A 13,813-nucleotide genomic window follows, 5' to 3' on the forward strand; every position below is an offset into this window, starting at 1 on the left:
CCTTTAAATACAGTTCCTCACGTGACCCAACCATAAAATTATTTTCGTTGCTACTTCATAACTGTAATGTTGCTACTGTTATGAATCGTAATGTAAATATCTGATATGCAGGATGGTCTTAGGTGACCCCTGTGAAAGGGTCGTTCGACCGCCAAAGGGGTCGCGACCCACAGGTTGAGAACCGCTGAACTAGACGAGAGAGGACCTAGAGAAAGCACCCTGGCTGAGGAGCCCCAGGCCCGGCTCAGGTCCCAGCCCTGGTGTCTTCAGCTGTTTGAGAGTAAGTCACTTCGTCTCTCATGTATTCACATCACTGAAATGAGGGAGTGAGCAACGATGTTCGCTAAGGTTTCTTCCAGGAAATTCGGGGCCACTCTTATCTGAGTATTAGAAAATGACTGAAGGTCATGCAGTCTGTGAAACTGCACAGCCTGCGGTACGGTCACGGTCATGTTTGTGCAGTAGCCCTCCTACTGTACCTGCTGGAATGTGAACACGTGGGCTGCTCCATCGCACTCACGTGCAATAAGAAGTGGTTTCTTCATTTTCTGCCAGGAGATAAACCACAGGTGCTATTTATTTCCCTGGAGGACTATATACATGACATGGGGTTTATTAAATTTGTCAAATGCAATAAGAGAAAATCTGCCATCTGATGCTGAGAGAGCATTCTGGCACCAGGCCAGAGTACTGCGTTTGCTCGCGGGAATCAGGCCTAACAGGAACGTCCTTTGGTTTGGTTTGATTCATCATGGGCCAGCAATGCGTTTGCACCCGCAGGAATCAAATTGATAGATCAGGTGGTAAAGCTGATCCTTGAATTGTGCGTTGATTTGCAAATACTCTCCTGAACTAACAAAAGGAATGGTGAGAGTTTCCCAAATACCTAATTATGCGTAGCAGGAACCCAAATATTTTTCTCACAACATCATTGACTATCACTGAATTCAAGGGAGGATATTTTGTTCCATTGAAGTTGCCATCATAGACAGAACCTGTACCTGCCTGGGAGCATAGGACCAATTTCAAGGAATCCCAGACCCTGTCATAATTCCATGACTGGGGGGTGCGTGACTGTTCCTTAGGGAAGCTGGGGATACTGTTGGCTCCTCAACTCCCCCTGGAGACAAAATTTAACAAATGCATACACATTGAAATACGCATGCTCAGAAGGCCTGTCAGTCTCCTTTCTGAAAGAGATTTGAGTTTTAATAAAGAACAAAGTCTAAACACCAAAAAGAAGGATTTCTAATGACAGAACTTTTTTTTTTTTTAAATGTGGATTCATCATTTTGATTTCATTTTTTTGGACTAGTGGTAACTTTTTAAAATAGATTTTTTATTGATTTTTTACAGAGAGGAAGGGAGAGAGATAGAAACATCGATGAGAAACATCGATCAGCTGCCTCTTGCACACCCCCTACTGGGGATTTGCCCACAACCAAGGTACACGCCCTTTACCGGAATCGAACCTGGGACCCTTGAGTCCGAAGGCCGACACTCTATCCACTGAGCCAAACCGGTTAGGGCATCTAATGACAGAACTTGGGATACCACCTATTCAGGTAGAGAAGGCTACTCTGGGGGCTGGAGACTGGGCACTGGGCTAGGCACTGTGGCTACAGAAACAAGTAAGACAGGGTCCTGGCCCTCAGAGACATTCATATTCTGAAGAATCCATTCATAAAAACTGATTCAAAGCCAGCAACACCACCTAAATGCTGTTGGAAGTTCTGCAGCTTATTTCTACAGCTGTCTATGGTATCTTTCCCTCCTTGGAAAATATGTTCTAAATCCTGTTTTCTTGGTCTGTTAAAAGTCCATGCTGTCTCTAATCAACGTATAGCTATGTGTAACCTTTGTGGACAGCCTTCGAAGGGAAAGGCAGAGAAATCTGGTTTAATGGCTTGAAAAGCATTGGAAAGAGTTTAGAGAAAGTTGACAAGCTTCCGAAGCATTCATATCTGCTAGTGTTCGTTCAGGCATGGGGTGAGGCAGGGGGAAGGGCCTCCAGCACGGGAAACCCAGGAGACCCCCTTGGAAGAGTTAGTGAGGTGTAACTGGCTTATAGGCATGTGTAAGCATGTCTGCTGAGCAAAAGTGGAGGAGCAGGTTTGGAGGCAGGGAATTGTGGTGGAAGCAGATTCCAGAAAACAACCTCGAGCTGGCTCATCTCCTGACTCATCTGGCCCAGCCTCCTGCCTCCACACACATCCTGTCTGCAGTGCGTCTGGCCACCTGCTTCTTCAGCTCTTGAGAGATGGCAGCTCTATAGTCCCCCTGTCATCTGTTCCAGAGCCAGCCCCTTCTCACTTAGAAGTGCTTGCTTTCAAGGAGTGGCGGCAGGAGAGATGGGGTCAGAGGGAAGACAAGCAGCCCGAGTCAGGGCAGAGGACCCAGTGACAAGGAATGGTGACGAGGAATTTCGCACTTCCTCCACACTCCAGAGCGCCCACCCCTCCCCCCCCAACACTGGAAGGTGGAGCCCGCCCACCCAGATGCCCCATCTGGCACAGTGGAGGTGCCTGTGCTGCTCTGAGAAACAGTGGGAATCTAGACCTGCACCGCCTCCCAAGAGGAACTGTGTTTAATTCAAAGGGCTGTTACTCTCACAATGCCCCCTCCCATTTTCAAAGGAATGTAAGTGAAGGCACGCTTTCAGCTCCCCAGTGTGTTTCGTGCACTCTGCCTGAGTAATCACTTTTCATACCTGGGCGTGGGGCAGAGGAACCTTGAGTTGTCCAAGTGGACCTAGATTCAAGTCAGGTGACCATGTCTTATCCATTCAGACTTTTCCATCTGCCTCCACCCTCTCACACTCCTAGAAGCAAGCCACAAAGCCTGTCCAACCAAAACCATTATCCCAACGCCCAAGCACTCTTGTTCTCCTGTTCTCAAGCCAGGGTGTGTTTGGTTTCATTTTGCAGGGGCAGCAGGCAGAAGAGAGTTGAGTGGGATGGCTGCAGAAATAGCAGAGGCAGCTGCTGGTGTGGGAGCCTTTAATAGTCCCATTGTCACCACTCTCCACACTCGGGGGCCTCACATGCCAAACAGGGTCTCCCTCACCCCATTCCCTGGGGTTCCTGGAGGTGACCCAGCCCTTGGCTTTAGGCCTCCCTCTAGACCTTGAATGCCATGCCTTCCCCTATTCCTCCTCCCAGTCCCGGCCACACTGAAGCCCTTAACTCCTTTTCAGTCTGTGGAAGAACGAAGTCCTTACCTATGGGGGTCCTGGGAGTGGTTCCGGTTGAAACCGCTGCAGTGGGACAGACATAAGAAGTTCCGGCTGCCCTAATGCCTGCCTCTGGGCTCTGAGTTAAGAACAGGCCAGGCCAGTCCCAGGGGACTGAGGATAGAGCACATGATGTATTGAGCTTCTCCCACCTCCAGGACCTGACTTTAAAATAGCACCTCTAAGTCCCAGGTGATTACAGGCTCCTGACAGCCGGTGCTCTCTTCCTGTGATGCCCCGTGGTCTCTTGGCAGGAGGTGTGGTGCAAATATGAGCGGGTGCAGAGAGGGGGCTTAACATCTGCCCGCACAGAGACGATGCTGGGGGTCCCAGCTCTGCGACCTGGTGGGTCTATGCAACTGTCAGAACATGAGTGTGTGGGATGAATTCTCCTAGAAAGGGTTCTGTGAGTTTTTAAATAATTCTTACCATGTAAAGGTTGTATTACATTTTAATAAAAGAAATTGTTTTGCATTTTACTTTTTCAACAATTGAGGTTTTCTAGATTTTTATTTTATGGCCAAGTATACTTTTGTAAGGAAATGTTGAAGTCGTATTTTTGTTCTTTTAAAACCATAGTTCATGTCAACTATAAGCACTGATCAATATTATTCATGTGCAATTTTCCTTCCTTTCCATTGGGCCTTTCTAAGAAACTGTTTTGGCATAGCTTTTTATTTAAAACTTCATTTTACATGTTGTGCATACTGAAGATTCTAAAAAATAAAGATGCATTTAAAATCTCTGTGCTGTTACGTTGTAGAAATGGTAATGTGCTTTGCTTTGCCAAAGTGGTAATTAAATGTTTAATGGTTTAGAACTCTGAGCTCAGAATGGAGGCTCTAGTCATTACTCGCAGTGTGGGAGCTTCCACACAGGCTGGCTTTTGGGGAGAATTCACATTAGAATGGCGATCGCCTGTTCAGTCAGGAAATACGGTGATGTTGACGGTGTAGTGACTGTGCTGTGCTTTTGCAATAAATGTGTATTGAAAGCACTTGTGCTAGCGTGGTCCGCATTTTGTTTTTAACCAAACTCCAAATGGCAGGAGACGTGAAGCCAAAGCTCCCTGAGCGTTTGGGCAGCAAGATGTGGTGGGAAAAACGTGAGCTTGGGAGCAGAACAGGCTGGGCCACTGAACCCTGCCCCTCAACAGACAAGCCCCGAGGCTTGGGAACTCCTTCATCTCTTTTGGAAATCCTGTGTTCTCATCCATTAAAAATACATAATTAAAGCCCTGGCCCTGCCCTCGCTGGTTATAGAGTGTCAGCCTTCGGATTAAAGGGTCCCAGGTTCGATTCTGGCCAAGGGCACATGCCCAGGTTGCGGGCTCGATCCCCCAGGTAGGGGGCGTGCAAGAGGCTGCCAATCAATGATTCTCATCATTGATGTTTCTATCTCTCTCTCCCTCTCCCTCTCTGAAATCAATAAAAAATATATTTAACAAAATATTTAAAAAAATAAAGCCCTGGCCGGTGTGGCTCAGTTGGTTGAGCATCATCCCGTGCACCGAAAGGTTGCTGGTTTGATTCCCTGTCAGAATACATGCCCAGGTTTCGGGTCTATCCCTGGTCTGAGTAGGTGTGGGAGGCAACAATTAATGTTTCTCTCTCCCTCTCCCTCTAAAGACCAATAAAACATATTTTTAAAAATACATAATAAAAATAAAGGAGGGGGGAGAAATTAGGCTTCCCTCCCATGAGTTTTGTGATGACAGCAAAAAGTGAGGAACATGGAGCACCTGGCACATTGGAACTGTTGAAGTCGTGAGTATTTTTCTTTTTTTTTTCCTTTTTATGCCTGGTGTTACTTGCCTTCTCCCCTTCCTTCCCTCTTATATCTCTCCCAAAGTCATTTTTATTTTTTTAATATTCAAGTTAAAATGTATTGGCATCTGAGAAAGAAGATTGTGATTAGATGTTTACATATTTAATGCTGCTTCTAATTTTTCATGGAAGCTAATTCCCAAAACTGTTGATCACAGCTGGATTGAAAGAGCAGCTGGGGAATGAGGTGATGTTGTTTATGTAAGTAAACAGTACCCTAAGTCCACTGGAGACCCAACGGGATTTGCCTTGTGGAATTCGAAACAAATGAACAAGCAGCAAAAGCCATTGAAGTAGGTCCAGATCCATTGCTAAAACATGGGGGCACTTCCTTTCTTAGTTTCTAAGCAAGTTCATCCACGAGTGAGTGGCCAGGAGCCCAGTCCTGGAATCACTTGGAGTCGTGAACGTCCTTTAACCTTGCGGAGGAAAGTTTTTCTTAATCTTCCCGGATTAGTTTCCAAACTGTCCTATTCTCCTCTTACAGGTTCCAAAATCTTCATTTTTAAAAATACAGAAAAATATAATGCTTTCTTTACATCTCATTGTGAATAGTTTTAATATAGAATGGATCATCACTGTATTTTTGTTTTATATTTTTAACATGTCATGAACATTTTCCCATGACAAGGGACACTTTTATAATTTAAGGTTTTTAATTTTATTTTTGGACATTAAGGTTGTTTCTGAGGAGATGTATTCTGGGGAAATACATTGTTTGATATTTATCTTTGTCCTAGTTTCTCAGTATTTTCCTATGAAAGATATCTAGAAGGAGAATTACTTGGTTCAGGTATGGAGACTTAGCTCCTGACACATATCCTCATATTAATTTAACTAGAGGCCTGGTGCACAAAACTTGTGCATGGGGGGGGGGGGGTCCTTCAGCCAGGCCTGTGCCCTCTCACAGTCCAGGAGCCCTCAGGGGAAGTCCATCTTAAACTATACTGATCCCCTGAGGATCAGGCCTAAGCTGGCAGTCGGACCCCTTGCTCCTTACCGCTCCTTACTGCCCGCCTCCAGGGCTGGCCAGCTGTGAGCCTGGCTTCTGGCTGAGCTGTGCTTCCCCTGTGGGAGCACGCTTACCACCAGGGGCAGCTCCTGCATTGAGCATCTGTTCCCTGGTTGTCAGTGCAAGTCATAGTGACTGGTCATTCTGCTGATTGTTCTGCCATTCGGTTGATTTGCATATTAGTGTTTTATTATATAGGATTATTTATCCAGCCTCAATGGAAAAACTGTTTCTTCTCTACACTCAGTACAGGCATACCTTGGAGATATTTCAGTTCCAGACTCTGCAATAAAGTGAGTATCACAATAAAGTGAGTCACACGAATTTTTGGGTTTCCTAGTGTATATAAAAGTTTAAACTATAATGTAGTTTATTAAATGTGCAATAGGATTATCTAAAAATGTACGTAAGTTAATTTTAAAATATTTTATTGCTAAAAAATTATGCTAACCATCAGCTGAGCCTTCAATGCATTGGAATCTTTCTGCTGGTGGAAGATCTTGCCTTTAATTTGTAAAAAAAAAGGCAGTGTCTCTGAAGCTCAATAAAATGAGGCAGGTCTATTCTCACTTCTGACATCAAATGTGTGGGGTTTTCCACACAAAGCAATTCTCGAATTCTCAGGAGACACCAACAATTTAACTCAATTCTGACACTAACTGCCCAGAGTTAGGGTAGACTTCAAGGTTAAGGCCTCAGCCCCACAGATGCACCCCCTCCCCACTACTTCAGGTGCAATGGCAAGCCAAGTTGTCACCTGTGTTTCTGACCAATGAAAGGCTTTAAATTAGGGGTTCTCATGAGCCTTTCCTCGGGTCTGATAATTTGCTAGGATGACCCGGAACTCAGGAAAACACTTTATGTACTAGATCACACATTTAAACTAGAGGCCCAGCGTGCATGAGTAGCTCGCTTCTGCTTGCCTCAGCTGGACAACCCGCTTCTAGCTCACACCCCTGCCCTCCACCCCTCATAGCTCTCCGCCACTAGTAGCTTGCGCCCTGCCCCACCCGCCAGGAGAGCTGCTGCTTGTTTGGTCTTGGCGTTATGGCGTCACGTCCAGAGGCCTTTTATTAGTATAGATACAACCCAGGAGTGACCCAGGTGGAGGAGATGGAGATATGGGGGAAGGGGCACAGAGCTTCAGCGCCCTCCAGGCACACCACCCTCTCAGCACCTCCATGTGTTCACCAAAGGCTCAGGTCCCAGCACCTTCAGTTAGGGTTTCTATAGGGGTTCATTAGCAATGATTGATTAAATCATTGGCTGTTAGAGATTAGCTCAACCTCCCATCCCTCTGCCCTCCCAGGAGGTTTCAGAGTGGGACTGAAGTTCGGTTTAATCACCGTGGTTAGTTCCCCTGGCAACGAGCCCCTGTACTGTAGCTATACCCCCATTTGTCTCATAAACATACAAAAAGACACAGCACTTAGGAGACTCTCCTGATTTTAGGATCTGTGTGCCAGAAAGTGGAGGCAGAGACCAAATGTCTATTTCTTATTGTGTCACAAGCCCCATTAAGTGTACCAGCAAATGAGTTTGATTCAGAGATGCTGCTCTGGTGGGAAAGTGACCAGTAAGGGTGACAGGAGGGCAAGTCACACTGGTCTCTCTTTCCCCTCCCTGTTCTTTTCTTCGCTTCTCATAAATTGCACACCCTTGACATGTATGAGCCTTGCTTCAACCCTTTAGTTCTTTCTTACATTAAAACACTGGATCTGCTGAGCATTAAGATCCCCTTCAATTCTGAATTCCAGTAAGTAAGAGGCCAGAAGGAGGCAGTATAAGAAGGGATGGAGGGAAGAAGAGAAATTCTCAAGTTCGGATAAATGGAGATAAATGGAAAGCCCTATAGAGGAGACTTTAGTTTTTCACTAGTGGTGTCTTGCAGAGCTGTTTCATGCATAATTTACTGGACTGGTATCTTCTGTCCCCAAAGGAAGCTAGGACATATTTTGGAATTTTGTCAACGAAGCAATTTTTGTGAAGCTCAAGACTATATTTTCCATATTTACTTTGACATACCAGTGACTTAGATTGCTGAAACAAACCTTAACCCCCATGCTTAGCTCAGTAACAATGATAACAATTTTGGGTGCTTATTGGGTGCCTGATACTGTTCTAAGCACTTTCCATGCTTTAGCCCTCACAGCAAACCCAGAGTACATTCTATTATTAGCTCCATTTTGCATAAGAAGAACAAATTGCCCAAGGTCAAATTGCTGGTTAGCGGTGTGCTGGATTAGAGGCCAGGCTGTGAGGATGCAGACCCCCGACTCCAACCAGGAGGCACAGGTCCTGGAAATCTCTCTCTCTCTCTCTCTCTCTCTCTCTCTCTCTCTCTCTCTCTCTCTCTCTCTCTCTCTCCTTTATTTTTAAGATCACTGCCAGACTTTGTTTCAGGCTCTGTTCTATAACATTTACTCTTCACAAAAGTCCTGCCAGGTAGGTGTCACTGCTCCCACCTCACACATCGCCCAGCCAGGAAATGGTGGGTCTAGAATGCAAAGGTCCAGGGGTCATCCTTCTGCATCAGGGGCTTTCAGATCAGGGCATGTGAGTGCAGGAGGTTCACAGGGTGCTGGATTTAAGGAAACCAAGTACGGCCTTTCCTAACGTACTTTCCTAATGTACATGGCTCCTGCTGATGGGAGGTGAGAGCTGGGTTCTATTTTTCCTACTTACCATTTCATCTTTGTCCATTTTCTACTTTATAAGTGACAGGTGTATCTCTCACACTTAGCAATGTTACTATGGAGGTCCTGGGATGTGAAAACCTGCCCACTGCCCCATAAAAGGGGAGGTATCGGGACAATTAGAAATACACATGTCCACAATGCCTCCTATAGTAAGTTATTATAGACCTTCATATCTATCCCTTTCTTTCTTTTTTTTAAAATATATTTTATTGATTTTTTTACAGAGAGGAAGGAAGAGGGATAGAGAGTTAGAAACATAAATGAGAGAGAAACATCAAGCAGCTGCCTCCTGCACACCCCCCACTGGGGATGTGCCCGCAACCAAGGTACATGCCCTTGACCGGAATCGAATCTGGGACCTTTCAGTCCACAGGCTGATGCTCTATCCACTGAGCCAAACCAGTCAGGGCTCTATCCCTTTCTTATACATATTTCTGTTACAGAAAACATGGCATTGTAAATGGGGTGCTCTGGCTCAGAATTCAGATGTAGTATAGAATGGGAGAGCAGGAGGGATGACAACTTTTGTTTAATAACCCCACCTTTGCCCTAACCGGTTTGGCTCAGTGGGTAGAGCGTCAGCCTATGGACTGAAAGGTCCCAGGTTCGATTCTGGCCAAGGGCATGTACCTTGGTTGCGGGCACATCCCCAGTAGGAGGTGTGTAGGAGGCAGCTGATCGATGTTCCTCTCTCATTGATGTTTCTAACTCTCTATCCCTCTTCCTTCCGCTCTGTGAAAAATCAATAAAATATATATTTTTTAAAAAATAACCCCACCTTTTCCATCCCCCAACTATTGTCAAAGATCATGAAACTCCTAAAGAACAGACCAAGAAAGCAAAGCAAGTGAGAGATGATGACCGTGGCAGGACCTTATCTCCCCCACATGACACCCTTGTCTGGGCTAAGGGCCTTATCTAACTGTATCTGTCTTAGAATCTTCCAGGTTGGAATAACACCTGCTGCGTGTGAAGGCTATCCATCCTCTCTGCCTCTCCACATGCCCAGCCCCGAGGAAGTGCTCTGAGAGGGCTGTCTCTCACCCAGGCCTGGCCTGGGTCCCAGGGGAAGCCTTGAGAGTATTCCAAAGACCAGGGGGGAAAGAAGTTCCCTATTTACTTCAGCCAGATCAGTGGTCAGCAAACTGTGGCTCCCGAGCCACATGTGGCTCTTTGGCCCCTTGAGTTTGGCTCTTCCTAAGACTTAGGAGTACCCTAATTAAGTTAATAGCAATGTACCTACCTATATAGTTTAAGTTTAAAAAATTTGGCTCTCAAAAGAAATTTCAATCATTGTACTGTTGATATTTGGCTCTGTTGACTAATGAGTTTGCCGACCACTGAATAGTACATCTTCAAGTAAAGGAAACACTGTAAGAGCTAAGTTATGTATTTTATATTTTCTTGGACACTTATTCACATTTTTTTAACAGCTTTATCAAGGTATAATTGCCTAACATATTTAAAGTGTACAATATGCATTTTGATACATGTACATACCCATGAAACCATCACTACCATAACTATGTGGGCATATCTACTGCCCCCTTTAATACCCCTCTCTCCTATCACTATACCCCATCCTAGGCCAACACTGAACAGCCCTCTGCCACTATAGATTAGTTTTCATTTTCTAGAATTGTATATAAATGAACAGTACAGTACAGTATGTACCCTTTATTTTTGGCTTCTTTTACTTAGTGTAATTATTTTGATATTTATTCAAGCTGCTGTGTGTATCAATAGTTTGTTTCTTTTTATTGCTGCATAGTATTCCATTGAATGGATATACCACAATTTTTACCCATTCACCTGATGAGGGGCTGTGTCTAGTTTTTGGCTTTGCAAATAAAACCTCTATTTTTTTCTTTGTGTGGACATATGCTTTCTTTTTTTCTTTAGTAAATACCTAGAAGTGGAATGGCTGGATCATGTAGTAAATACATACTTAACTATTTAAGAAATGGCCAGACCATTTTCTGAAGTGTTGTTCTGTAAATAATGCCCTTGATACTCAGCATTAATACATGTTTTGCAAGTCCTAAGATGGACTCTCTCTCTCTATTGTTAATCTTTCTCATTTTAGTAGTAAGTAATATTTATTCTAAACCACTGTTGCCTAAAATTTATTTTACATTTAATATTTTTTAAAATTCAAGTATCTCTATAATGTTTAATGTTAATAATAATTATGATATCTCAATTCCAATACTTGATTAACTTAGATCTTACAGTTATAAGAAATTTTTAAAAATTAACATTATAATCCATGTACACATTTTAGTTGCAGAGAAGTATGATAGTGTGAATATTAAGAGACTTTTGAGCTTAAAAATATGTTACATTGGGGTAAAATTCTGTGGGGTAAGTGGGATGATATTCACAGTCAAGGGTAAAGGAACAATGTGAATTTCCAATTGTTAAAGAACTCTTCCTGTATTTTTTTAAATGCTGTGCTTTTTAGGTTCTATTAGTTACATTTAAAAGAACAACTTTACTTTTAAACTAGAGGCCCAGTGCATGAAATTTGTACACTCAGGAGGGTTCCCTCAGTCCAGCCTGTACCCTCTTGCAGTTCGGGAGGCTCCCATCACCACCTCTGTGCTCACCAACCATAAGCCCTGCTCAGGGCTTATGGCTGAGCAGAGCTCCCCCTGTGGGAGTGCACTGACCACCAGGAGGAATCTCCTGCCCCCTGGTGGTCAGTGTGCATCATAGTGACCAGTCGTTCCACCGTTTGGTTGATTTGAATATTAACCTTTTATTATATAGGATGACGGTATTTACAATATGCCAGAAATTACATCCTTTGCAGCTCTTTACATTATGATGAAATATTCTAGATGTCAATGTAAAAATCTGAAGATGTAACTAAATTTTTCAAAATTCTTTCAGAAAGTATGTATGGGGAAAAAAAGATAATAATAATGGCCACTGCTCTACCCTTCAGGACCAGCAGGTGTACAAGAGTTGTTGGCTGGGTGCTGGTGTGCCTCTCTGAGGAGGGTGAGAAGACGTTCAGGAAATTGGATTTGCCTGAGCACATCGACTGCTTCTGGATGTGGCCAGGAAGGCAAACACGACTATGTCAGACTCCTCTTTTCTATGCAAGAAAAATTTAAAAGTAAAGATCATGAACCAGGCCAGTCTTACACCCTGTGGGTGGAGAATCTCCTTGGCCAGATATTGAGTGGAGGGAGAAGGTAGAAGAGAAGGTGGACCAGAAGAGTGAGTTCTGAGCTGCACCATGGTTGTCCATGAGACAGTGTCCTCCATGGTCACAGGAATCACAGAGTTACCTCAGCCATTCCAGCAAGGCAAGGTGTGTGGAGCCAAGAAAGGGCATCACCACCCCTCCCCCATCTCTCTTAGTCAGCCCAGTCTGTCTCGGTGGAGTCTCTGTGTGTCTGCTCCATTCTTCTACTGCTGTTGGCCAATCTTATCTTTATTCTTCATCACAAATCCCACAGAGTTCCAATCTGATTGGCTTAGCTGATTTTCCTTTGGGCTTCTGAGTCCTTCATGCCAGGCCACCCTGTGGCAGGTGGAGCCAACCAACGACCAAGTTGCTTGTCTGATGGGAGGAGGCCTGGTGTGAGGGTGGGGCTGCTTGAGAGCTTTGGGAACAATAGACTTGACAGGACTAGGTCTGATGAGTTCCTTTGAGTGTCATTCTGTGGGGTTGAGATGGAAGTCTGGTTCTCTCCATGCTTGCTTGTCCCAATCTCCTGCCACAAATCAAGTTGAAATAATGCCTTTATATTGCTATTTAGGGACCAGGATCCTATGCAGACATTAAAATGAAGATCAAGAAAACACAGGAGCCTTCTAAGTACAAAAAGATGCCCCAAGCATCCAGAGAGACCCCACTCCTTGTGCAGATGAAAGTGCTCAGTAGAGGGTCTGGAGGAAGCCATGGAGGAATTTGAGAGAACCCCAGGTCTTTTCCCAACTCCTGAAAGATGGAAAGGGGTGGAAGAAGGAAGTGTCAAGTGTCAAGTGTCCCTCTACCTAAAATGTCGGTCTCACCTGCCAGGTAGGGCTTGAAAGTCCCAGCATCACTTCTTTTAGGTGAGGCCTAGAAAGCCTAATTATTTTAATGCTAGGAAATTACATGAAGCAAGGATCTGCTTACCCAGCTAGTATTTTAGAGAACATGGTCCTAGGAAACAGAAGACATCGGACAGAGTTGGATGATGAAAGAACAGGTGTGGCAGGATCCTTGAGAGGGTCTGACCAGGTGCCTGAGGAACCAAGGCCATGCAGAGAAGGAGGGGACTCCTTGGAGGTGGAGGGACAATGAAATCACCTTGACTAACTCTCTGTAAAATTGTTTAACATTTGTTGACTCACAAAGACTATCATGAATCATTCTCTCACAATGTTCTTTTAACTCTCAACCTTTTCCCATATTTATTTACTATTTTAAAATGCTTACTTGTGTTTGGAAATACAATTAGCAGTTTCACAGTCATCATTAATGTGGCATTTTACTCTTACAATACTAAATATACATATATAGTATTTTAACATATGAAGCATAAGGAGATTTCTATTTCAAGGTCCGGGTATACATTTATAGCAAGTATCATCTATTAACAATAAATCTAAGTGGCGTGCCCTGTGCAAACCACTAGAGTTGATGTGCTGATTCAATACAATGGTAACCTATATAATCAAGCCTGTAGACCAGGCACAAGCTCAGGAGTTCTATAAATGATGACAAAGTACACATTCAGCGATTTAGACTTCCAGAAGTTGAGAGTGGAGGCCAATTCACAGATTTGGGGTTGAATATCAAGGTCAAAGCCAAACATTGGTGCATTTTATGTACATCCACATAAAGATACAGATATGTTTGTTTGTCCACCTCTATCTGCCTCAGGGAAGGGGAACCTGGGGCACAAGAACCAAGAACGAGAGACTCACTTGTCACTGGATTTCTTTTTTGTACTGTTTGATTTTTTTTTAACCCGATGCATGCATTCTTTCTAAATACCCACTATGCTCATTAAAGAAATGTATTAAAAATATATTGAAGAAA

At 44.0% G+C, this 13,813-nt stretch overlaps 1 long non-coding RNA gene across 3 annotated transcripts; it reads left to right on the forward strand.

Moving 5' to 3' along the window:
• Positions 1-4,805: 4,805 nt before the first annotated feature.
• Positions 4,806-13,813, forward strand: LOC118677029. Of its 3 annotated transcripts, XR_004974299.1 has the most exons (3): positions 4,806-4,998; positions 6,323-6,363; positions 11,665-13,813. It is a non-coding gene; the product is annotated as an uncharacterized LOC118677029 (long non-coding RNA). The 3 variants fall into 3 exon arrangements; XR_004974298.1 differs by lacking the exon at positions 4,806-4,998 and having other exon boundaries at positions 6,164-6,363; XR_004974300.1 differs by lacking the exon at positions 4,806-4,998 and having other exon boundaries at positions 6,164-6,363; positions 11,720-13,813.

The sequence above is a fragment of the Myotis myotis genome, unplaced genomic scaffold, assembly GCF_014108235.1.
Source record: "Myotis myotis isolate mMyoMyo1 unplaced genomic scaffold, mMyoMyo1.p scaffold_m19_p_2, whole genome shotgun sequence".
NCBI classification, from domain to species: Eukaryota; Metazoa; Chordata; class Mammalia; order Chiroptera; family Vespertilionidae; genus Myotis; species Myotis myotis.